The 24,232-nt window shown below is 45.3% G+C and overlaps 1 protein-coding gene across 1 annotated transcript in view; it reads right to left on the reverse strand.

The window, feature by feature from the left end:
• NID1 (nidogen 1) overlaps positions 1-24,232 on the reverse strand; it is an 81,444-nt gene that overhangs the window by 56,438 nt on the left and 774 nt on the right. The gene's annotated exons all lie outside the window — the stretch shown is intronic.

Here is a 24,232-nt window from a genome sequence, read left to right on the forward strand (position 1 = left end):
TGCGTATAAAAGAGACTGGTGTTCTTACCCAGCTAACCCCCACACTGCGGAAAAAAAGGAAAAGGGACAAAGACCCCCTTGACTGTTGGAGGGTACTCGGGGTGGGGGTACTTGGGTTCCCTACAAAGCCATGGTAAGAATGAGGCTTTGAGCACCCCCCTTCCTTTTTAGTGCACATCCCGCTGATGACATAGAACACCACTTCAGTGCCCCTTTTACTTCGAGAATCTGTGAATTTAAAAAAAAAAAAAAAGCCCAAATCAAATGGGAGAGACTTTACAAAAGGCCCCTGGTCTGCACTTTTAAGAGGCAGGGGATCAGAAGAACATGAAAGCAGAAAAGGGGCTCATTCCTGTGCAGGGGTTGGTTGCAAGACCTATGGGTTTTCCAAGTTACTTACCTCCCTCCCCGCTCCTCCCACACAGCCTTCTCCCCTCCTTCCTCCAGACCTCATCCTTAGAGGAGGGGGTGGGGTGGACACAAAGAGGAGGAACTTCAAAGCAAACCCTGCAACAGGCCAAGAACTGAGTGACAAGGTTCTGACAAGGTTCGAGGGCGTGGTGTGGATCTGGGCCCAGGGAAGGGAAAGGAAGGAGAGTCCGAGTCCCGGGGGTTGCGGAGGTGGTGTGGGGACTTAGCAGAAGCCCTGCTCCCTTTTCACCCGTCTGCGGCGATTTTCTGGAGTCAGAAGGAGCTCGGCCTGCTCTTCCCCATCCCACCCCTGGTCCCCATCCCGCCAGCCCATCCGCCCTCTCCCTGCTGCGGGGACATCCCAGTGGGGCTGCCATGCGGGGGGCGTGGGAAATAGCTCATTTCCCAAACTGGCAGGAGCTGGCCAACCCGTCGCTGATGGGAAGCGAGCACGCAGAGGCCACAGATGGAAAACTCGGTTTTAAAAAAGCTGTTTTCCAGTGAGATTTAAGTCAGTTCAACAGTTCTGAAAACACGGGTGTCTTTTACTATTTCGAATCTGAGTACAGGACTGTGTCTCTTCTCGCAAGGAATGCTTTGGGAATCGAGTTTTGAGACAAGTATCGAGAAGCAAATGCTTTGGACACAGACCACATAACCCTCATTATTATTAGTGCTGTTAAATTATTTTTCAGCCTTTTTTTATGGCATTTGCAACCCAGCTGTTGGTGATAAAGAAAGACGAGGGCAGAGACCGATGGCAGAGACAGAACACCCGGAAAGTTCATTTGAGTCTGAGCTTTAAACTTTCCCCCGGTCAGTGTTCATTTGTCTGTTTGAGATCGACCAAAGCCCAGCTGACTGGAATAATACTCTTACACTTGGGGGCCAATCCCACCGCACACATCTGTCGAGCGTGTGAGGCTCCTGTCCTCTTGCTCCTTTTCTTCATCTTCTCAAAGTTGAGCAAATCGACAGAAGCACGGGGAGCACGAAGGGAAGGGCCTAGTAAGTACTTAGGAGGCCAGGAGGACGGACTCCCTTTCTCCCCCATGTCCTGTGTGTCCCACCTCTGAGGTCCCTGGCACTTGCTCCATCCCCACGGCCAGCGGCACCTGCTCCCCAGGGCCTCACGAGGCCCTTCTGTCTACCCAGCGTGGCTACTCCTGCTCACCCCGCCTCCCTTCCCTCACTCCTGGAGCCCCCATTTCTGTCTCCACTTCCTCTTTGTTTCCCTCCAGGCGCGGACCACCAAGTGTAATGACCTTATCGACTCCTCTGCTGGCTACTTGCCCCCCCAGGCGGTATGTCTCATCAAAAGCTGGGACCGTGGCCACCTTAGTCACTGCTGGAGCTGCGAAGCCTCTACACCACCCGGTGTGTGTCAGTCCCCTCCCTTCCCAACCTCCTCCAGAAGATGGGGGTGGGGAGGTTCAGACAGAATAAGGCCCAAATACCAAGGCTGTGTGAGAAATAGTGCCTGAAAATGTGTGAGTTCCACTCATGAGCCCATGAAAGATCCCGCATGATGTATCACGGCTCCTTCCCAATGGAGCCCCACGCCGGTCACTACAACAGAGTCTGCACAATGGCCCGATGACTCAAATCCAAGCAAGTCTCCAGATCTAACTCCCAGTTTTCAGGAAATAGAGGGGACAGGAGGACATGTTCAGTGATACTACAGGGACATGACCAGCCAAACCCAGAACACGGGACACGGTGAAGGACAAATACACAGTTTCTTCAATAAATAGATTTCCAGAAAAAAAAAGGTGGTAGGGGGACCTGTAGATTTAGTCCTAAGTCCTAAGAAAACTATCTGCCAGATCTGGGTCCAGGGTCAGACTGGATCCGACTGAGGCTGGACTGGGTCCAGTACGAGGCTTTGAGTGAATAAAATTTCGTTTTAAGGCTGAGCAAACGGGTTAACCCTACCAAAGATAATCTTGAAATAAAGGCCACAGTGGAGACCTTTAAACCTAGATAAGCTTAGCCATTTATGAGATATCCTAGAGAAAAAGGGGCCCCAGCCAAGCACTCACCATAAAAAGTAGAGAGAAAATTCTTTCTCCTGCCCTCCCGCCTCTGGTGACTGGGATATGACCTGCCAGGACACCCTACTCGCTCCAGAGCATGCAGATGGGATCCTGGGAAAACTGGCAAAAGCCGGCAAAGGGTGAGAATTCTTGCCAAAGTCAGCTCTCCCACATCTCTATCTGCACAGCCTGCTTGAGAGAGGAAGGTCAAATTTCATGTTTTCCTTTCCTTTCCAGATTCAGATTGGCAGGCAAAGACATTTGTAACAATTAGGTCTTTGAATGGTGACTTGCAGATTTACTTTTGGGTACCCATTGGTTGTTGATGCTTTGTCTCTCTAAGGAATATCTACTGCCTTCTTATTTATCTGGTTTTGTGTCAGGTGGGGGGGTCCCCCAAAGCTGGCCAGACAGAGATGTGTGTTGCCCTCCATTTGTGGCTAGGGCCCCATCAACTACTGCCAACTCCTCGGGAGAATTGTCTAAGTCTTCCTTTCTTTTGGTTATCTTTGGGAGTGGAGAGGGGAATTACCTTGGGGAGGCAGTATTCTTTGTACCCCCTTTGGGGGATGCCTCTAGCATCCAAGGGGTTGTTCAATTCTGCCGGGAATACTGTTTCTGCCGGCTGAAACCTGATGAGAAGGGATTTTTTTTTAAGTAGCTCTATGGTCAGAAGTTGGCCGAGTGAGAAGCTGATATCCAGAGATGATAGGAATATGTTTTTAGGATTTCTCACCTAAGCTAAAATCAAACTACGGACCCAGGGGAAAAGAAAAATATTCTGAAGTCTTTTGTGGAAGGATTTACTGCAGCTCCAAATCTAGAACACGAGAACCTTTTGATTTTCACCTTGCTAGAAGACCTTCACCCTGATACAAAGAAACAAACTGAAGATAATGTATATCGATGGGAGGTTCAGCCCCTTGATATCTTTAAGGCCAGATCCCAATTGTTTGTGGAATTAAGAGCAACTGTCCTTATCTCACAAATCTTTGCAAAACCAGCAACACAGCTCTAGAAACAATCCAAGTCTACCTATCATTATCAACCCTCAAAATTCCCTATTCATCTCTGAATGCCTACAGATATTGTAAAAGATCAGAACTTTGGAAAAAGAACTAGCCTGCTTTAGAGAAAATGAAGGGAAAATTTAAATAGCAAAGGCCCTACACTTCTGGTAAAAGAAAAATATACCCTAAAACTCCTAGAAGAAAATTTGCATTTCTTCTCTGTGCTCCGAACCTCCTCACCCCACCGAACCTGACTTAGGTTCTGGGACTTCATCACTTAGAAGATGAAAATAATACCTCATCCTTGAAATATAATAAAAACACAGCCCACATTCACCTGAGACTGAAGGAAAAAAAGGTGGGGGGAAGGAGGCTTTTTCAAAATATAAACACTTAAAAAATCTCACTCACCCCAAATCTAGCCCGCAGCCTCCATAAGATTACTTGCCAAGGACAAATACAAGTCTGAAGTCTCTTCCACGAATATTACTAAAAAGCATTAGCCACCTGCCATCTGACCAGATAAACTTTCCATCTGCCAGAAACAAAACGTGGATCCAATTGTCCTTCCATAAACTAGTGACTTTTTGCAGTATCATACCAGTCCCACAGCTAAAGTTTTAAAATAAAAGCTAGGAGATCTCTGTGTGCATTTGTCAGCATGTTTATGTATGCATATTTCAAGTGTATGATTTGTCTTCTACCTCCAGATGGTAATGCCAAAATGAATTTGTAAAGAGCTCTACTTAATTGGTTAAAGACAAACATGCATTATATCAATCAAGTGTACTCTCAGAAATACAGAAACTAACCCAAATGTTTTTAAAGCTTATAAAGATTAAACCAGAAATCAATGAAACAGAAACCAAAAGAACAGTAGAAAAGATCAACAACACTAGGAGTTGGTTCTTTGAAAGAATTAACAATATCAAGAAACTCCTAGCGAGACTTATCAAAAAGAAAAGAGAATGAACCCAAATAAATAAAATCATGAATGAAAGACGAGAGATCACAACCAATACCGAAGAAATACCAACAGTTATTAGAACATATTATGAGCAACTATATGCCAACAAATTAGGCAATCTGGAAGAAATGGATGCATTCCTAGAGATGTATCGACTATCAAAACTGAAACAGGAGGAAACAGAAACCAGCAAGGAAACTGAAGCAGTAATCCAAAATCTTCTAACAAACAAGGGTCCAGGGCTGGCTGGTTTCCCAGGGGAATTCTACCAAACATTTAAGAAAGAATTAATACCTATTCTTCAGAAACTGTTTCAAAAAATAGAAATGGAAAGGAACTTCCAAAGTCATTCTGTGAGGTTGGCATTACCTTGCTCCCCAAACCAGACAAAAACCCCACCAAAAAGGAGAATTACAGACCAATATCCCTGATGAACATGGGTGCCAAAATTCTCATCAAGATACTAGCCAAAGGATACAACAGTACATTGAAAGGATTGTTCACCACAACCAAGTGGGATTTTTTTCCTGAGCTTCAAGGGTGGCTCCACATCCCCAAATCAAAGTGATAGAGTGCATTAATAAAAGAAAGGACAAGAACCATAGATCCTTTCAATAGATGCAGAAGAAGTATTTGACAAAGTACAGCATCCTTTCTTGATTAAAACTCTTCACAGTGTAGGGATAGAGGGAACATACCTCAATATCATAAAAGCTATCTATGAAAAACCCACCGCAAATATCATTCTCAATGGGGGGAAAACTGTGAGCTTTCCCCACTAAGCTCAGGAACATGACACGGGTGTCCACTATCACCACTGTTGTTCAACATAGTACTAGAAATCTTAGCCTCAGCAACCAGACAACAAAAAGAAATAAAAGGCATCTAAATCAGCAAAGGAAAAGTCAAGCTGTCACTCTTTGCAGATGACAGGATACTTGGAGAACCCCAAAGACTCCACCTCAAAATTGTTAGAACTCACACAGGAATTCAGCATCATAGAAGGATAAAAAGCAGTTGCATTTCTATACACTAACAATGAGACAGAAAAAAGAGAAATTAAGGAGTTGATCTCATTTACAATTGCACCCAAAGCTATAAAGGTACCTAGGAATAAACCTAACCAACAAGGCAAAGTATCTGTACTGAGAAAATGATAGAATGCTCATGAAAGAAATCAAAGAAGACATAAAGAAATGAAAAAACATTCCATGCTTACAGACTGGAAGAACAAATATCATTAAAACATCTATTCTCCCTAGAGCGATCTATACATTTAATGCAATCCCTATCAAAATACCACAAACTTTTTTCACAAAGCTGGAACAAACAATCTCAAAATTTGTATGGTACCAGAAAAGACCCCAAATAGCCAAGGAAATTTTGAAAAAGAAAACCGGAACTGGTGGGCTTTAAGCTCTGCTAGACAGTATGGTACTGGCACAAAAACAGACACACAGATCAATGGAACAGAATAGAGAGCCCAGAAATGGACTCCCAACTCTATGGTCAACTAATTTTGGATAGAACAGGAAACAACAGCCAATGGAAAAAAGACCGTCTCTTCAACAAATGGGTAATGGGAACACTGGGCAGCCAAATGCAGAAGAATGAAACTGGACCATTTTCTTACACCATACAAAAAAATAGAGCCAAAATGGATGCAAAACTTAAGTGTAAGAAAGGAATCCATCTAAATCCTAGCGGGGAACACAGGCAGCAACTTTATGATCTCGTCTGCAAGAACTTCTTGCTAGACAGGTCTCCAAAGGCAAGGGAAACAAAGGCAAAAATGAACTCTTGGGACTTCATCAAGATAAAAAAAAACTTCTGCACAGCAAAGGAAACAGTCAACAAAACCAAAAGACAACCAACAAATGGGAGAAGATATTTGCCAATGACATACCAGATAAAGGGCCAGTATCCCAAATCTATAAAAAATTTATCAGACTCAACACCCAAAGAACAAATAATCCAATCGAGAAATGGGCAGAGGACATGAACAGACATTTCTCCAAAGAAAACATTCAAATGGCCAACAGACACATGAAAAGGTGCTCCACATCACTCGGCATCAGGGAAACACAAATCAAAACCACAGTAAGATACCACCTCACACCTGTCAGAATGGCTAAAATCAACAAGTCAGGAAACAATAAATGGGGGCAGGGATGCAGAGAAAGGGGATCCCTCTTACACTGTTGGTGGAAATGCCGATGTGGGACTTGATCCCAGGACCCTGAGATCATGACCTGAGCCGAAGGCAGCGGCTTAACCCATTGAGCCACCCAGGCGCCCCAAAATAATAAGAGTTTTTAAAGCATGCTACAGGGGCGCCTGGGTGGCTCAGTGGGTTGGGCCACTGCCTTCGGCTCAGGTCATGATCTCGGGGTCCTGGGATCGAGTCCCGCATCGGGCTCTCTGCTCCACAGGGAGCCTGCTTCCTCCTCTCTCTCTCTGCCTGCCTCTCTGCCTACTTGTGATCTCTCTCTGTCAAATAAAAAAATAAAATCTTTAAAAAAAAAAAATAAATAAAAATAAAGCATGCTACAATATCAACATATTCTGCTCTTGACAAGAGATTGCAAATGGTTTTTCTTTACCTTTTAAGTAATCTACCTGGAAAGCAAAGATTTTTGTCTTGCTAAAATAACTCACTGTGATTAATGGTATCTTTCTCCTGACTTTGATTACTTAAGAAAATACAGTCTTCTCAATTATAAGAGAGTAAAGTTTTATTCACAACCTTCTATATTTTCCCTTAACATTGTCTTTTGTCACTTTGACTAAATAATGAAGTATTAAATCATAATGATCTGTGATCCTAATTAATCAGATATTCAAGCCTTTTGACATCTTCTAAAAACAAAATTCTTTAAAAAATTTTATTTATTTATTTGACAGAGATCACAAGTAGGCAGAGAGGCAAGCAGAGAGAGAGAGAGAGGAAGCAGGCTCCCTGCCGAGCAGAGAGCCCGATGTGGGGCCTGATCCCAGGACCCTGAGACCATGACCTGAGCTGAAGGCAGAGGCTTAACCCACTGAGCCACCCAGGTGCCCCTAAAAACCAAATTCTTTTGGTTTGGAGGTTTTTTTTGACACAAAGTAATTTTAAGATTTCCCAGAGGGTCCCTTTCAAATCTCAAAAGACTTGTCTCTCCTCTTGTAAAAGAGAGATGTTAAATTGCTTAGGTTTACTTGGTATGTTAAAGTACATGGGGTTCATTGTCAAATAAGTAACAGCCGAACCAGGTGGTTAAGGGCAGTCACTTGCTGGTAGCCCCAGGAAACTCAGGATGTCCTGGGGACCTCATGAAGAGAGAAATTCACCCAAATCCATGGGTATTTTCAGGCTAAGTCTGACAGTGAGTCCCTAGCCTGGCTTCTTAGTCTGGAAAGGCTTTTAAAAGTTCCTAAGATTCCTTATGAAAAGTTCCACCAGAGGTGCAGAGGTGGCTCAGTCAGTTAAGTAAGTGTCTGACTCTTGGTTTAGGCTCAGGTCATGATTTCAGGGTCAGGTCATCATTTCGAGGTCAGGTCATGATTTCAGGGTCGTGAGATCAAGCCCTGCCTTGAGCTCTGTGCTCAGTGTAGACTTTGCTTGAGATTCCCTCTCCCTCTGCCTCTCTGCCTCCGACAACTCCTGGGAGCGAGCTTTCTCTCTCAAATAAATAAATCTTAAAACAACAGCAACAACAAAAAGTTCCAGCAAAGCAGATTTAAAAGGAGCCGATATAGTCAATCACTCTTCTTGCTGCGCTTTACACAAATAATCCGGTCAAATTTAATTTTTCAACTTATTTTGCAAACAGTTTAGTTTGCATGATTACCTTTGATAGAAATATGGTGACTGGTTCAGAGAAACTAGTAACACAACCTTGTGGATGTCACATTCTACTCTTGTTCATTGTGTCTGAGGATTTGTTATATCCCTGTATATTGGACTGAATCCTCCATTCTTTGTGTTTCTTCAAATGTCTGGCTACACTTCCAGACTAATGTTTCCAATCTTCTCTCCCCCTTCTGATTTGGAATCACTACAAACAAAGACTGCCTTTGAATATCCCTGTAAGGGACCATACCAGGTCTTCCATACTGCCAAGAAAGCAGTTAAACTTCAGGGACTTGAACCACGGTTCTCCCAGTTCCTCCAGACCCTTGGAACTGCACCCCAGCTGGAGATATAAAATTAATATCAACAAGGGACACAGATGGCATCTTGAGGTGGACAAACCTCCCAAGGTCATGGATCAAGATCTTCACCTCCTGGGGGCCTTTCTGTCTTAGTCAGTGAAGTGTCTGACTCTTAATTTCAGCTCAGGTCTGAATCTCAGGGTCATGAGGTCAAGCCCTGCACCGGGCTCCACGTTAGATGTGGAGTCTATTTATTAAAAAAAAAAAAAAAAAAAAGACTTTCATCTCCAAAATGAAGTCTTTATTCCTTTTTCCTTTTCATCACTTGTGTTTTCTCTCTGAATGCATGGGAAGGCGATGCTTCCGGGGTGTGGTCCATCTCTGAATGTATTGTTAAAGTAGCGCCGACCCAACAAAACCCTTAGACTCCCTCCCCAAAATTTTTCTTGGTAAGAGGACAGCCCTTGATTATCTTTTAGCCGAGCAAGAAGGTGTCTGTGCCATGGCCAACACCACTTGCAACACTTGGCTTAAGAAAGCGCTCCTTCGGGGCACCTGGGTGGCTCAGTGGGTTAAGCCTCTGCCTTTGGCTCAGGTCATGATCCCAGGGTCCTGGGATCGAGCCCCACATCGGGCTCTCTGCTCAGCAGGGAGCCTGTTTCCTCCTCTCTCTCTGCCTGCCTCTCCGCCTACTTGTGATCTCTATCAAATAAATAAATAAAATCTTTAAAAAAAAAAAAAAAAAAAAAAAAAAGAAAGCGCTCCTTCAAGGGGGTCTCTCTTTGACTTACTTGATGTTGATTGGTTTGCTTCTTAGATGCCATCACTCCTAAGTGCCCTCAAGACACTGGGAATTATCCTGCTTGTAATAATCATGGTGGTCTCCCTGAAACACTGTGGTGTTCTCTCTAAAGCTATAAATGTATGTTGGAGCCACTAACCACCAAGCAAATGATCTTCTTAAGACTGATTCATCAGAGGGTCACTCGGGTGGCTCATTCGTTAGGCATGTGTCTTCGGCTCAGGTCATGATCCCAAGGGTCCTGGGTCCTGGCCCCGCATCTGCATCCGGCTCCCTACTCAGCAGGAAGCCTGCTTCTCCCTCTCCCACTCCCCCTCCTGTGTTCCCTCTTTCTCTGTCAAATAAATAAATAAGATCTTTAAAAAAAAAAAAAGACTAACTCATCAGAAAAGAAACAAAGGGAACAACTGACCTAAAGAATGTAAACCCAAGGTCATGACCTGCAAATACTCTGGAAAGATTCAGGAAAAAGACATAATAACCTGTGAATACCATATAGAGGATGAGAAAAAAAAAAAAAAAAAAAAAAAAAAAAACAAGAACTCCAGAGCTGGGAAAAGAGCTAATGCCTTCAGTTTTGATCACATCTCTTAGGCTGAGAGCCTGATCAAAAGGGGAGAATTGCTGAAAACAAAACAAATCCCCACAAGATAACACGACCAAATGGAGTCGCTTATGCCAGGCTCCACATCACCAAAACCAAGACTTAGCTTTTTTTTTAGCTTCAGAGACAGACGTTAGTGATTCATCAGTCTCGTATCATACCCGGTGCTCAGTATGTCATGTGCCCTCCTTAATGCGCATCACCAGTTACCCCATCCCACCCCCCATCACCCCTCCGGCAACCTTCCATTTGTTTCCTATAGTTAAGAGTCTCTTATCAGGGCACCTGGGCAGCTCAGTGGGTTAAAGCCTCTGCCTTCGGCTCAGGTCAGAATTCCAGGGTCCTGGGATCGAGCCCCGCATCGGCCTATCTGCTTGGTGGGGAGCCTGCTTCCCTGCCTCTCTGCTGCTTGTGATCTCTGTCACTAGCAGATAAATAAATAAAATTTTTTTTTAAAAAGAGTCTCTTATGAACCAAGATTTAACTAAATTACAGTTTTGGCTTTCCCAAAAATGGAATCTGAAACCAATCAGGACTCGCCTGACCAGCACTAGCCAGAAGATCTGCCGGACGGACCCTTCCCATCCTCTTAAGGAAAGGGACCTTGCAACGACCAATCCCCTTTTGTACACAGTGTAACTTCCTTGTTCCTCTCCCTTCTGGCTATGAAAGTCTCCCGTGTCATACAGCTTCTCAGAGCTCATTTCTATCTGCTACTTTGGATACTGCCCAATTAGAACTGATTTTTGTTGGAGTAAACTCTTCAAGTTTTCAATAAGCCTCAGTTCATATTTTAACAACAGTTCACGATTAGCATGTTGGAGCCCGGACTCAGGCGCCCTGACTCCCAAAGGTCCCGCACACTCTCTGCATAGATTACACCATGGAACTGTTACGGATTGAATGTATTCCTGAGAAAGACTTTCTGAAATATTGAGAGGAGAATAATAATAATAATAATAATAATGTTGTATTATTGTCCACACCACTTCTTTATTGAAAACAGCTACTTCCAGTCCACTGACCAATGTAAATATTGCCCTGAGATCCTACTTAGAGTTTACACTGGGGAAAAAGACGCTCCTTTGGCAAAACTAAACTTCAGTTCAGTGTGCTCGCAGCACAGCTTAATGCACCCTTTACAGAGCACATCGAGGAGCCCCTGACTGGCTCATTCGGTGGGGCTGGCGACTCTCGATCTTAGGGTTGTGCGTTCGAGCCCCACGTTGGGTGTAGAGCTTACTTTCAATAAATAAAAGAAAGAAGGCACATACCTATTCTCTCACTGCAAGGAACACACTAGACAAGAGCCCGTGCATTCAGCTGCACAGGGCAGAACACGTCACTCCTATCACAAAACACCCGGGGGGAAATGCCCAGCCCCACACGGCTGACAGCTGGAGCCACTTACTATGATTGTTTGAACTCAGCTGCCACGGTGAGGAGGGAGGACAGAGCAACTAACTCGTGACGGGGAGTGTTTCGTGATCATCCTTAAAGACAGCAGAGGTAACGGGGGAAAGTCATTCAGTAAACTGCACGTTAGACTCTACATTTCACGCGGGCACTGCGGACGTTGAAATGACCCTCTTTTTAGGCTTCAGTGAGTCTAGTAGCAGTGCCCAGGGCAGAAAGCAGCCAGCACGAGTGGGGGATTCTTCAAAACAGATGTGGTTCAGAATACTTGAGGCAGGCACAAATAAGAAACAAATGGGGTCGTTTTTTACAAAAGCAAAGGGCTCTACTGAGAAGACCATGAAATCCCCTGCTGTTGCAAAAGCAAACTCCACGGGTGGGAGGAAGCAGGAATTTAAGGTAAAGTTAGTTGGTGTAAAGAATGGAAAGGCAACATTTACTGAGCAGGCTGCTGAGTCTGAGGTCCTTTACTAAAGCAGTCGGCCTTTTTCAAAATGTAATACAAGCACCCTTCTTTTCACATATATAAGAAAGACAAGAAAATGAGACTCAATTTAGCTTAATATCACATAGCCAGCAAGTCATGCAACCAAGATTTGAACCCACTCCTGCTCTTTCTGTTATATTTGGCTGCTAGTGCAGAAGATTCTTGAGCCAAAGTCATGAAAATTGCAGTTTCGTTGGAAAGCCTGGGTAGCTAGAAACCGTGAAAAAACTAAAAGGGCCTAAGGAAAGAAAAGCTTGAGAAAGAAGCCCAGGAAACAGCCAGGTTCATAATACCATCAAGAAAGAGGTTGACTGGGACGCCTGGGTGGCTCAGTTGGTTAAACAGCTGCCTTCGGCTCAGGTCATGATCCCAGCGTCCTGGGATCGAGTCCCACATCAGGCTCCTTGCTCCGCAGGGAGCCTGCTTCTCCGTCTGACTCTGCCTTCCACTCTGTCTGCCTGTGCTTGCTCTCGCTCGCTCTCTGACAAATAAATAAAATAAAAAAAAAAAAAAAAAAAGAAAGAGGTTGACTGGGGCGCCTGGGTGACTCAGTGGGTTAAGCCTCTGGGTTGGATCAGGTCATGATCTCAGGGTCCTGGGATTGAGCCTGCTTCTCCCTCTCTCTGCCTGCCTCTCTGCCTACTTGTGATCACTCTCTCTGTCAAATAAATAAATAAATAAATAAGATCTTTTTAAAAGAAAGAAAGGAAGAAGTTGACTGATTTTAAGCCTAGGGCAACTAAGGGACCTGGGGCCTGACGCACTTTCACGGTACTTTCCAGTGTATGAAGCACCTTTATTCCAGTTATTGGAGTCAATCTAGTAAAGTAGGCATTAGTATCATCTTCATTCTCCATTTCAGAAAAACTGAGTTTCAGTTTACAGGTCTTGCCTAAGATTATACACTAGAAATGCCAGAACAAAACTCTTGAGTCCAAATTGCAAATTTTTTCCATTAACCCCACAGAGCCAGAGAAATGGCTCTGGCTTGAATTAGAAATAAAAACAAAAGTCTTAGCATTTAAAAACAAGGGACAACTTAGGGGTAATAGTTAAGAGATGTGTCAGTGTTTTTAACTTAATCCAGTTAACATCTAATGAGAGACTTTGGATCGATCACCCATCTCTTCTGTACGAAATTACCTGAGGTACCTTCCAACATTTAAAAATGGTAGAATCTTTAAATGTCCGCTTCTAGTGTGTCTTCAAAAAGAGGAGAGAAATGTCCCTCAGGATTCCAGAACAGAAGCCGGTCAGGGAAAAGGGGGAAGGGCTTGTCTAAACTCTCAATCGCTGGGGAGAAGCAGGCTCCTCTTTGACACTTTGGAGGTAGATATCCGAAGTTGACCAAGTGGAGCCCCAGAAACTCCCCTAATGTGGATTACGGCACTACTTAAATTGAACACCAATCCCTTCGTTTTAACATTAGAAATTACAGAGAAAGAATTAAGTCTCCACCTGCCTATTCCAGAATGAGAATGAGTCAGTATCACCCAAAAGCCCCAGCCAGGAGGGCAAGCTTCCCTTTACAGAAGTACAGCAACTAATAAATGTAGAAAGCATGACAGAAACAAAAAAGCCAACAACAAAACAAACTAAAACACCACTTGGCAGCACTTAATTTAATAACCGATTCAAGCAGAAATCATCAATGGATACTAAGATTAATTAAAAGGTTGGTGGGAAAGGGGCAGCTGCGTAAGGCTTAAGTTTCATCCCACAGCTTGCTCAGTGTTCGCAAGGGGGAAAACATGACAGACATGATCCGGCCGTCATCTCATTAGCAGGAGCAGCTAGTACAGTAATAATCAGACATCACTTGTTTCCTGATGTTATAACATACGTGACTTCACTCATAAAATATCCTAAGTAAAGTTTAAGCTACTCCGTAATAAAAATACTAATATGCCAAATAAAAAATAATCAAAGGACTTGAGTAAATGTTCTCTAAAGATATATAAATGGCCAATAAGCACATGAAAAGATGCTCAACCTCACCAGCCATCAGAGAAATGCAAATCAAAACCATAGTGAGATACCACTTCATACCCATTAAGTTGACTAGGATCAAAAAATCAAGTAGTAAGTTCAACAGAAGATGCAGATACATTGGAACCCTCATACATTGTTGGTGGGAACATAAACTGGTGCAGCCACTTTGGAAAACAGTTTGATAGCCCCCAAAATGTTAAACAGAGTTACCATGTTGATGAAGTTCTAGAACATCGGTGAGGTTCGGTGGGGTGGAGTCTGGAGCCAATGACCAAAAAAGGATTCTTGAGACATCTTTGGTGCAAAATGGTGGTTTATTAAAGCACGGGGACAGGACCCGTGGACAGAAAGAACTGCTGCCCCAGGGTTGTGAAGGGCGGCATTTATGTACCCTGGAGTTGGGAGAGGTAAGGAAAAGGGAGGTTTCAACAGAACTTTCATACAGCTGAAGAAGACCAACAAGACACCAGAGCCCTTGCCATTGCCAAGGTCGTTTTGCCCTTTTTAGCAAGCTATTAACATTAAGGTAGTTGGGAGACTCCTAAAGAATGTCCCATGTATCCCACCCAGGAGTGGGGGTGGAGAAAGGCTGCAGGTGTCAACTTTTGCTTTGTCCTCAGCCAGCCTTCTGTTCCAGCATCAACATGACCTAGTTTGGGGAGGTGAAATTTACCTCTACCCTCAAAATTTCTTCTGACTGGTCTAAGAATAAAATTGACACAAGACACATTAACAGGATAAAATTAATTTCAAATGAATAGGAGCACCATATGTGGGGGTCACGTTCACATGTTCCCAGACAGGAAGGTAAAATGAGGCATATACACCATTCTGCACTAAGGAATGAGATAGGAGAGTAAGGACATTCACAGGACTCTGAGAGCAGATGTTTGATCATTGGACGTTTGTCTTCCATGTAGATGGGTCACTCAGAAAAAAACTTATCTCTGATAAAAACTCTCATTCTGGGAAAGACTGCCAACTTACTTTCTTCTAGGTCGTCAAAGCAGGGATGAACGCTTTTCTCAAGCCCATTTGATCTTGATAGCTTTCTGCTCAAAATAACCCACATGCTAACGCGCACACTTTTAGGGAGACTTGTTTTGAACCCCACAACTTGCAATTCCGCTCCTTAGTACAGACCCAGGAGAACTGTAAGCAGATGTCCACACGAAAACTTGCGCACAGATATTCATGGCGGTATTATTCATGAATCGCCAAAAAAGAGAAACAACCTGGATATCCATTAACTCATGAATGGACAAAACAGCAATATTATTCAGCCATAAGGAATAAAGTACTGATCCACACTACAACATGGAAGAACAGCCTTGAAAATGCTATGCTAAGTGAAAGAAGCCAGTAACGAATGATAACATATTGTATGACTCCATTTATGTGAAATGTCCAGAACAGGCAAATCCATATAGATGGACAGTAGATTAGGGGGATATGGGGTATGACCGCTAAAGGATATGAGGTTTGTTTTGAGGGCAATCAAGATATTCCATAGCTAGACAGTGGTGGTGATTGTACAACTTTCTGAATATATGAAAAATCACTGAATTGTATACTTTAAAGGGGTGAATTTTATTTATGTGAATCATATGTCACTAAAGCTGGTATTTAAAACGTCAAGGAGATATATAAAATCAGCAGGTGGCTATACATGTACCTATGTTTGTACATTTGAGAATCTCTGTGCAAGGAGATGAATAAATAATCATCAACAGTGATTGTCTCTAGGGAGGGAAGTATGGGGCTCAAGGCCAGGGTGGGACAGAAATTTCGTTTTTCCCTGTTTTTACAAGTTATTTTTTTTTAACCATTTGCATCTAGTTCCTAAATTAATTTAAAATTGTGGGGTGCCTGGGTGGCTCAGTGGGTTAAAGCATCTGCCTTCAGCTCAGGTCATGATCTCAGGGTCCTGGGATGGAGCCCTGCATCGGGCTCTCTGCTCAGCGAGGAGCCTGCTTCTTCCTCTCTCTCTCTCTCTTTCTGCCTATTTGTGATCTCTGTCAAGTAAATAAATAAAATCTTTAAAAAAATAAAATAAAATAAAATTGTAAGTGTTTCTAAAGGAAAAAAAGAGTTTAACCTGAATATTTTCAAGATGGCCAGTTTTCAGGAAATACGGAGATGGAATTAACAAGCCAAACCCCGTTCCAGAGAAACAGTGGAATGCAGAAGGTGGGGCATCCTACAGGACAACAGGCAGTGATTCTTAAATAAACCAATGAATCAAATGGGGGAGGTCAATATTAAAACAGACTAAAGAGGGACTCCTAGGTGGCACAGTCAGTTGAGCCTCCTACTTCTGGTTTCCACTCAGGTCATGATCTCAGAGCCTCTGTCGGGCTCCATGCTCAGTTCAGAATCTGCCTCGGATTCTTCCTCCCTCCCCCGCTGCCCTCCCCCTCCCCCTTGTGTGCATGAGCGCCCATGCTCTCTGTCTCTTTTGAATAAATAAAATCTTAAAACAAAACAAAACAAAAACCAGACTAAACAAACATAGTCACATGGAATGCTTGTCTTTCTGTAGACCAGTTTGAGTAAGTCTACCTGTAAAGGACAGCTTTGGGACTACTGGAGAGCTCTGACATGGAATGGACATAAACTAAAAATAGGGGGGCGCCTGGGTGGCTCAGTGGGTTAAGCCGCTGCCTTCGGCTCAGGTCATGATCTCAGGGTCCTGGGATCGAGTCCCGCATCGGGCTCTCTGCTCAGCAGGGAGCCTGCTTCCCTCTCTCTCTCTCTGCCTGCCTTTCCGTCTACTTGTGATTTCTCTGTCAAATAAATAAAATCTTTAAAAAAAAAACTGATAATAGGGAATTATTATTGATTTTGTTATGTGTGATAGTGGTAGGCTGGTTATATAGAGAAATGCTTATTATTTTAGGACCGCCTACTAAAACATTCAGCGACGTAAATCAAGAAGACTGTAATTTACCTTGGTACACCAGCAAAGAGAAATTAATGAAACAAATATGGAAACTGCAAGCAACCTCTATTAGGTTAATGTGCCTGTGGGTGCCCATGGAATTATTTTCTCCCTTTTATGTGTGTGTTCAAAACATTTATAATTAAAAACTAAATGGAAGAAAAAAATTTACTTGAGGACAAAAACAGTTATGAAACCTCCTAAGCTAAGAACCAGCTTCCCTCACACGCAATGTGGAGGTGAGCGGGGGTCATGTCATGGGGAGGAGCTGGATGCACGGGTGGGTCCTCTCGTGCACTCGTGAGCCGTGGATGCATGCGTGACCTTCAGAGACCATTGCACAATGCCCCGCAGCACTGCGGCCCCACAGTCTGTACAGAACCGGGGCTCTTAAGATACCGTCAAGTAAACAGATGAATGGAAAGGAAAAGAACAAAGTGTTATCCAATGTGGCACAGTATAAAGACCACAGAACTGGCAGGCAGAGGATCAGAGTTCGAGCTCCAGCCCATACTTGGTAAGTGAATTCCGACAAGTGCCTTAGCTGTGCAGGTCACTTTGCTGCTCCACAATAGGACGCTCATCCCATGACCCACCTGAGCTACCTCGCAGGGCTGCTGGGTGTCTCAGATGGGATAACACGCGAGCAAGACCCCTCGCTCCCACCTTCCAGAGAGGTCTGGAACCTACCACCGCCACCACCTCTCATCTGGAGGTCTCTCTTCCTCCTCCACCCTGTCCCCGCAAATCCTCCGCCTGGGAGACGGCATCAATTTCTAAAACTTTTTATAACCAGACGACTCACACTGGAAAATTGCGACACACAAAGGAGACCAGCAGCCGCACACCGGGACACTCACCCATTAGCTCCTGCGATCAGCAACAGCCTCCCATTCCCGATTCACCCATCCCTCCCACATGTGTGCATGTTTACTTTTTCTTTTTTGAAGTATTCTAGATTTTATTTAAAAACTAAATTTTATTTTATTTATTTAATAAAATCTCGGACATCAAATCACTTCACTTGTCAATCTTTTCCTAGGCATCTCTTCTAGAAAAGCAGTGGGTCTCAAAGATGTCCTTCATGGTTACTTAGTTTCAATCGGGATCCAACAAGGGCCACTTGGTTAACATGTCTCTCATATCTCTTTGAATCTATAAGGGTCCTCCCTCCTTTTTCTCCCATGCCATTTTTTTTGTTGAAGAAAGTGGGATGGGCGCCTGGGTGGCTCAGCGGGTTAAAGCCTCTGTCTTCGGCTTGGGTCATGATCCCAGGTTCTTGGGATCAAGCCCCGCATTGGGCTCTCTGCTCAGCAGGGAGCATGCTTCCTCCTCTCTCTGCCTGCTTCTCTGCCTACTTGTGATCTCTGTCAAATAAATATATAAAATCTTAAAAAAAAAAAAAAGTGGAATCTTCTCAAAATAAATCATGTCTCTCCTCTACTTAGAAAGTGCTAATGGCAGTCCCCTGCTTAACAGAATAAGATGAAAAATGCCTAGTATTCGTTCACTCATTCATTCAGTAAATCATAACAGAGCGCCCACTGTGTGCCACAGGCTGCTAGCAAACCAGAGAATGGGGGCGAATATGGCAAGCCAAACCCTGCCTTTCTAGGGCTCAGGCTTTAGAGGAAAAGAGAGCCAACAAACAGGTAAGTGAATAAATGATCAGCCTAGTTTTTAGAAAGGGACGCATGCCTTGATGAAGATAAGGCCGATCGGTAAAACAATCCCAAAGGGGGTCCGTGTGTCCCGCCCGCAGGACAGGAAGGTGCGGCCACAGGACATCAGGGCCGTGTGTCCCAGGCAGAGCCAAGTACCAAGACCCAGATGGGACAAGCTGGCTGTGTGGTGGGGGGCAGAGAAGGCAAGTGGGTGCAGCTGGAGCCTGGCTGGCATGGAGAACAGAGAGGGGGTGGGGGCGGGAGACCAGCAGGTGGGGCCACGTGAGGCTTTGGGAGCACGGTGGGAAGTTTGGAAGCCCTGCCCTGCGCAGTTCCCCTGGAGGGGAGGGTTCTGACTGGGGTGACAAAGTCTCATTTAGCTCTGCCGGGTCCTTCTGCAGGCCTGCCCTCTCACATCTGGGTTTCGTGTCATTCCTGTGATGTGACAAGCTCCTTCTCTCGACACTCATGATCTCATACACAGTTAGTTTTCCTCCATTTGAACCACAGTCCTGAGCCTGCCTTCTTCACAGGGCTCAGCTCTACTCATCCTGTAGTTCCAGCTGGGTTGGGAAAGTTCTTCCCTCCAGCTCTCTTCCCTCCAGCTAGCTCAGGTGGCACCACAATATAAGGACAGACTTCTCCCTTGTAGCACACATCACAGGGGCAATTGGCCAGTTATCGATTTAATGTCCGTGTTCCCCAGCAGGCTGAAAACTCCGTGAGAGCAGAAACAAGCTGATGTTTCAGTCTGCATCTCTGAAGCCTAGCACGGTGCCTGGAACAGCAGGCGGCCGATGAAGTGTTTGCTGCATGAACAGGTGGCCTATCCTAACATTGCACTGCATCTTACAAGAAATAATATCCAGTGTCTTGAAATAGTGCCTGTAACTATTCAACACCGGGTCACTCAAAGAATATTAAAAATCCAAACTCTGGGGCGCCTGGGTGCCTCACTCATTAGGCATCTGCCTTCCGCTCAAGTCATGATCCCAGCATCCTGAGATGGAGCCTGGCATTGGGCTCCCTGCTCAGCAGGAAGCCTGCTTCTCCCTCTCCCACTCCCCCGCTTCTTTTTTTTTTTTTTTTAAGATTTTATTTATTTGACAGCAGAGATCACAAGCAGGCAGAGAGGAAGGCAGAGAGAGAGAGAGGAAGCAGGCTCCCCGCTGAACAGAGAGCCCGATGCGGGGCTCGATCCCAGGGGGATCATGACCTGAGGAGAAAGCAGAGGCTTAACCCACTGAGCCATCCAGGCGCCCCCCGCCCCAGCTTCTGCTCCTTCTCTTGCTGTCAAAAAAATAAGTAAAATCTTTTTTAAAAATCCAGAATTAGATGGGGTTCAGAGCTAATCTTGTCAAGCCTCTCCATTTTATAAGTAACAAGACCAGAAACAACAAGAGGGTGAGAAATGAAGGGATTTGGCCTCAGTTATAAGTTGAACTATGGGGTGCCTGGCTGGCTCAGTTGGTAGAGCACATGACTCCTTATCTCGAGGTTGGGGGTTCAAGGTGCCACCAGCACCAGCGTTACCTCCATGGAACAGATTGGCTCCGTTTATGAGGTCGAGAGTAATTTAAAGAGCTAGTGCTTCCGGTCTGTGTTTATATAGGTAAGTTGCACTCCAGTTATACTAGAAACACAGTGTATGGCCTGAAAGCTGAAACACTATTTGTACAGGATGCTTTCTCTTGCCTTGCTGTACGTCCCCATACATTAAGAAATTCCAGGGAGCTGGGGAGCCCGGGGGTTCAGTGGGTTAAGCCTCTGCCTTCGCTCAGGTCATAATCCCAGGGTCCTGGGATGGAGTCCCATGTCTGGCTCCTTGCTCAGTGGGAGGCTGCTTCCCCCTCTTCCTCTGCCCCTCCCCATGTTTGCACTCTCTTTCGTGCACCCACGCTCGAGCTCTCAAATAAATAAATAAATAAAATCTTTAAAAAAAAAATCCAGGGAGTTTTCACCTTGACAGATGTTATGGTTCTGCACATTTGTGTGTAAAAGTACAAGAGGCATGTTTTTGTAGAAGCCTCTGACGAGCCAGCACGAGCCTGTTACATTCGAAATGTCCTTCTCAAAAATTACATCAAAAATATAGCACCGGGGCGCCTGGGTGGCTCAGTGGGTTAAGCCTCTGCCCTCAGCTCAGGTCATGATCTCAGGGTCCTGGGATCGAGCCCCGCGTCGGGCTTTCTGCTCTGCAGGGAGCCTGCTTTCTCCTCTCTCTGCCTGCCTCTCTGCCTACTTGTGATCTCTGTCTGTCAAATAAATAAATAAAATCTTTAAAAAAAAATATATAGCACCAAAGTACTAACAAGAATAAAATAGATAATGAAGGTTTTGACTTTAAACACACACACACGCATGTGCGCACACACGCACACACACACTCTCAGCTATCAATGCAGAAGAAAGCCTGTAGTTTGAGAGCACATTACCACACGATAAGCAGTTTCAATACATTAATTCAGGGATATTCAAAAACTTCACGGGAAAGGCAGTGATGTCTCTGTTTTCCAGATGAACAAACCACGGCTTTCAGAGGCTGGATAACTTCTCCAGGATCCACAAGTCAGTGGCAGAAGGGAGAGTCAAGACCACACATACCGGGCTGCAGAGACCTCCCTTTTTCTACATCACCTACTGATAGTCCAGGTGAACAGTTAAAATGAAAATGAAGACAGACGAACATCTGTCAATAGTTAAGCTCCAAATCAGTCAGCACCGGCGTTCGGAAAGTTTAAGGACTGAGAGATGAATGCAGTCGCTGGCATGAGTCAGGTAGGAAGGAGGAAGGACTTACGTTGACTCTGAGAGAATGGGAAAGAATCTGAGAGGTAAGAGGTAAGTGAAGTGGAATAAAAGAATAAGCAAAGGGCAAAAGTAAGGCATAATTTCCTCTCTGCAAAGGGTTAAGACAAAGCTAGAAATGAAGCCACAATGGTAGACTGAGGCTCTGAACCCAAGCCAAAGAGCCCACGGTCTTCTGAAGTCAAGATTGTGGGGGGGGGGGTGCAGAGAGCACTAAAGAAGCTGAAAAGAAGCTGGCAAGTGTCATTGCCAACACGACATGAAAGATACAGATGGGAAGGCCTGCCATGAACGTGAAGGCATCGTGGGGAACCGAGCACCATGTTATTCAAGCCAACAGGCAACTCGCATTCCCCACCTTTGGGGCCCATTTAACATGACGGTTCACTCTCTCCCTCTTGACACACTTTCCTCACTTGGCTTCCAGGACTCCTCCTCGTTGCATAGCCCTGTCAGCCTCCACTGCCGTCTCCTCTTCTCCCTGATCTGTTGGAGGCCCCCTGGGACCTTATCTATCTACATATTCTCCCATGGTGGGGTTCATTTAGTTCTCTTGTTTTAGATACCATCTATATGCCAAGGACTTCCAAGTTTATAGTCAAAGTCTAGGATTCTCTTCTAAATTCCAGACTCCCACCCAACTGCCCACTCCTTCCCAGACCCCTGACATTTGTGGTATATCACCTACTAAAATACTATAGAATTTACTTTATTATGTTTGCTGTTTATTTTCTTGGTCCCATTCCCTTGCTAGAACATAAACTTCTTGAGGATAGGATTTTTTGTTTTGGTCACTTGTATTTTAAGTGCCTAAAATAGTGCCTGGCTCTTGATAAGTATTTGCAGAATAAATGGATAAAGGGATGGCATAAGGCAGCCTAGAGGCAATGTAAGAACCCTCACAAGGCACCACGAGCAAGGAAAAGCAAGTGGTAGTGACAGTAGCTGGGGGGAGGAGGGACGTGAGTACTTCTCGGTTTACCACGTGGAACCTCAAGGGACCGCACAGGCATTTGGGTGGAAACATCTGGCAGGATTTTGGAATTCTGGGACCAGTGTTCATTATTATTTCTTCATCTGAAAAGAATATTATTATTTCTTCATCTGAAAGGCGGGTTGTTTTGAGGAGTAAATAACCTAAAACTAGCAAGTCCCTGACACAAGGAGATACATTCACCCAATAATTGTTTTCCTTCTCGGGGACCGTTCATTCCCTCAGCCAGGTGCCCAGGATGGTACAGACCACCTAGCTCCTGAGCACATTCCCATCCATTCCCCTGTCCACTCCGGCCATCACACTGGGCCCCCCTGGACTCATGTAGCCCTCCCTTGTCAGTCCTCTTTGAGGACTGCCTCGACCAGCCCACTCTTCCTTCCAGGGCAGCCCTTATCCAAGGACTGACTGATCAACCAACCGATCACTGTGAGGCACCGTGAGTCCTCTCATACCTCAAAGCTTGGGAAAGCCATCTCACTTCAGAGCTCCCAGGGTTGGCTGAACCCTGTGCCTGGACTGCCAGCCACTCAGAGTCAGCCTCAGCTCAGTCCCTCTGCACCTCCCTCCCCTCCAGAGGTGTGGATGTGAGGGGCTCACCCCTCCCAGTGAAATAACCTGCCTGCTGATCTCCATTTCAGACTCAGTTTCCTGGCAACCCAACCCTTGGCAGACAGAACATCCAACAGTGCTCTGGGATTTTCTCATTGAAATGCAGATTAAACCTAGGGGACCTGGAAGGTAGGGTTTGACCGGAAATCCTTTTTTAGCAATAGATTTTTCTAGGTTTTTAGGATGCGATGTGGTTAGTCTGATGCCACAAATAAAGGGGGAGGAGGTCCCAAATTTAACAAAAGAATTCAGTGGGTCTGTTAAGAAGGAAAAAAAAAAATTGTATTTTCAATAACCCCTAACTGGTATTTAGCATTTCCTTCCATTATGAATGCAGGCAACAAAGTATAGCAGTAACTCTTAATGACCTCACCACAAAGAGAAGTCCCAAATATTCGCATGTCACGTTTTAGTCAGGGCAGGTGTCTTCAAATACTGTTTACTGTCCAGACAATGTTGAAAATAAAGTAATTATCTGACCCCCCCCCCACTGGACACATTGTTACACCTATTTAATAACGTTAGAAATAACCACATATGGGGTGCCTGGGTGGCACAGTTGGTTAAGGGTCTGCCTTGGGCCCGGGGCATGATCTGGAAGTCCTGGGACGGAGTCCCGCATCCGGCTCCCCGCTCAGCTCGGAGGCTGGTTCTCCCTCTCCTTCTGCTCCTCCACCGCTCCTGATTGCGTGCTCTCTCTCTCTCTCTCTCTCTCTCTCTCTCGCTCACTTTCTCAAATAAAAACTAATTTTTTTTTTTAGAGTAAGCACATATATTATTACTTCAGGCACTTTTTGTTTTAATATTTTTATCTGGATTTCAACATAATGACTTCCTGGGCAATCCTGCAGATTTTAGTTTATGTAATTAAAAATATAATGGCAGGACAGACTCCAGCCCCTGTCTGCCCCGGCCCCCCCCGCCCCGTCTCTGGAATGCGCACCGCGTTCTATGAAATCCACATGGCGCGCGGCTGGGGAAGGCGGCGGCGCGGAAGACTTCACCGAGGTGACAGTGTCCCCGGGCCCGGCCAGTCCAGAGAGGGCTCCAAAGAGCTAAAGGCCACCCGGGTCCGCTCCCCGGCGGGGCCCCCCATGGTGACAACGCTCTGCTACAGGAGACTGGACCTCCGGGTCGCCCTGCTTTCCCAGACCGAAACTCTGGACTGAAACGAGCTCAGCGGGGAGCGGACTCGCTGCCAGGACAGGTCCGGGGTCCGCGCGCAGACGCCCGCTCCCGCGGTCTTTCCCTGCCCCCGCACCCACGCAAGTCCTAGGGCCCGCGCGCCGTCCGGGACCCCGCTCCGGCCTCTGCCCTGCGAAGGCTCCGCGCCCGCGCCCGCGCCCGCGCTGGG

Source organism: Mustela nivalis (assembly GCF_964662115.1).
Source record: "Mustela nivalis genome assembly, chromosome: 2".
In the NCBI taxonomy this organism is placed as follows: domain Eukaryota; kingdom Metazoa; phylum Chordata; class Mammalia; order Carnivora; family Mustelidae; genus Mustela; species Mustela nivalis.